The sequence below is a fragment of the Centroberyx gerrardi genome, chromosome 12, assembly GCF_048128805.1.
Source record: "Centroberyx gerrardi isolate f3 chromosome 12, fCenGer3.hap1.cur.20231027, whole genome shotgun sequence".
Lineage (NCBI taxonomy): Eukaryota > Metazoa > Chordata > Actinopteri > Beryciformes > Berycidae > Centroberyx > Centroberyx gerrardi.
The window spans coordinates 2,461,106-2,463,553 of NC_136008.1; the positions used below are offsets into that span (position 1 = coordinate 2,461,106).

The following is a 2,448-nucleotide window of genomic DNA, read 5'->3' on the forward strand; positions in this document are numbered from 1 at the left end:
CCTAATCTCTTTCTCTCTCTCTCTCTCTCTCTCTCTCTCTCTCCCCGTCAGTGTCCCATCATTTCTCTCTCTCTCTCTCTCTTTCTGCTGCTCTCTCTCTCTGTCTTGCTCTTTCTTTCTTTCTTTCTTTCTCCCTTTCTTTCTTTCTCTTTCTTTCCGATCACCCTCCCTCAAGCCTCCTAATCTCTCTCTCTCTCTGCTCCTCCATATCTGTCTCTCTTTCAGTTTCCTTTCTTTCTCTCCGTCTTTTATTCTCTCTCATTTCTTCTCTCCTTCTGCCTCTCTCCCTCTCTTTTTCTCTCTTCCTCTTCCCATCACCCTTCCTCTCACATCCTAATCTCTCTCTCTCTCTCTGCTAGTCTTTCTTTCATTCATTATTTCTCTCCCTCTTTCTATCAGCCTCTCGTTCTCTCTCTATCAGTCTCTCTTTCTCCTTCATCATCGTCTATTACACCTCCTAATCTCTCTCTCTCTCTCTCTCTCTCTCTCTCTCTCGCTCTCTCTCTCGTCTTTACCTGCTGTTCAGCAAACACACAGCAGGTCACAGAGAGAGAAGACACCATGCTCAGGGAGGAAAGACTTGGTCTGCCGGTTTATCTGGTGACGTTTTGTTTTGGTCGCCAAGTCGCTTAATCTCAGCTCTTTAATCCGAGACATTTTCATATGAATAAAAGTCTGCTCTAACTCATCAGTGATCCAACCTATATCCAGTTCATAAATCTTCTCCACTGTCTGTTCTAATCAGCCGGTGTCTGGTCGCTCTTTCCTGGGAAAAATCCTCTGCTGCACAGGAAGTGATGCGTTTTACGTTCCGGTTTGTTTGGAATAAACAGCAGAAGAAGAACTGGGTAGTTAAGCATGAGCAGTGATAGCCACCATGACTGAACAGACAGAGAAGAGAGAAACTCAAACTGCAGCAACAGTAAATCCAAGCTCCGCCCACCACTGTTTGATTGACAGGTGATCTGTGGGAGGAGCAGCAGAAACACCACAGTGATGAGGGACAAAGATGGAGACTAGATAAACTAGATGTCACTCAGTAGAGTCTGTGTATCTGTGTTCAGTGTGGATTAAAGTTTGGTGTTGTCCTCCAGATTGTGTTGGTGTATAACAGCTCGGAGGAGCAGCTGACCTCGATGCCCGGGACGTCCCTCCACTGGCCGGGGGGCGCCGCCCCTCCCTGACGTTCCCCCCTGCGGCTTCAAGAACGACAACCCGGTCTGCCTGGCAAGTCAGTGGACAGGGACACACTTTCCTAGTCTAGTCTAGTCTAATCTAGTTTAGCTGAGTATAGCTTAGTTTAGTTTAGTTTGTTTTATTATAGCTTAGTTTAGTGTAGTTCAGATTAGTTTAGTTTAGTCAAGCCTAGTTTTGCTTTGTTTAGTCTAATCTAGTTTAGTTTAGCTGAGTATAGCTTAGTTTAGTTTAGTTTGTTTTATTATAGCTTAGTTTAGTGTAGTTCAGATTAGTTTAGTTTAGTCAAGCCTAGTTTTGCTTTGTTTAGTCTAATCTAGTTTAGTTTAGCTGAGTATAGCTTAGTTTAGTTTAGTTTGTTTTATTATAGCTTAGTTTAGTGTAGTTCAGATTAGTTTAGTTTAGTCAAGCCTAGTTTTGCTTTGTTTAGTCTATCTAGTTTAGTTTAGCTGAGTATAGCTTAGTTTAGTTTAGTTTGTTTTATTATAGCTTAGTTTAGTGTAGTTCAGATTAGTTTAGTTTAGTCAAGTCTAGTTTGTTTTTGTGTAGTTTTGCTTTGTTTAGTTTAGTTTAGTCTAGTTTAGTCTAGTTTAGTTTAGCTGAGTATAGCTTAGTTTAATTTAGTTTACTTTCAGTTTAGCATAGTTTAGTTAAGTTTAGTTTAGTTTAGTTTAGTTTAGTCTGGTTTAGTTTTAGTCTAGTCTAGTTTACTTTATATCAATTTTAGTTGCACAGTGATGATCATCATAGATCACATCCATGCACACACACATGCACATCGAGTGATCTCTCTCTCTCTCTCTCTCTCTCTCTCTCTCTCTCTCTCTCTGTCTCTGTCACTCTCTCTCTCTCCCTCTCTCTCTGTCTCCCTCTCTCTCTCTCTCTCTCTCTCTGTCTCTCTCTCTCTGTCTCCCTCTCTCTCTCTCTCTCTCTCTCTCTCTCTGTCTCTCTCTCTCTCTCTCTCTCTCTCTCTCTGTCTCTCTTTCTCTCTCTCTGTGTGTGTCTCTCTATCTCTCTCTGTGTCTCTCTCTCTCTTTCTCTCTCTCTCTCTCTGTGTCTCCCTCTCTCTCTCTCTCTCTCTCTCTCTGTGTGTGTCTCTCTCTGTCTCTGTCTCTCTCTCTGTGTCTCTCCTTTTCTCTCTCTCTCTCTCTCTCTCTCTCTCTCTCTCTCAGAGACGATCACCATCCACCAGATGGTCTCCATCATGGTCTTCTTCATCATCATCATGACCCTCACCATCACCGTCTTCATCTA

General features: G+C 42.5%; 1 pseudogene across 1 annotated transcript in view; it reads left to right on the forward strand.

The window, feature by feature from the left end:
* LOC139922796 (atrial natriuretic peptide receptor 1-like) overlaps positions 1-2,448 on the forward strand; it is an 84,253-nt pseudogene that overhangs the window by 74,051 nt on the left and 7,754 nt on the right. The window contains exons 7-8 of the transcript XR_013506900.1: positions 1,095-1,231; positions 2,367-2,448. The product of XR_013506900.1 is annotated as an atrial natriuretic peptide receptor 1-like (transcript). The remainder of the gene's footprint in view (positions 1-1,094; positions 1,232-2,366) is intronic.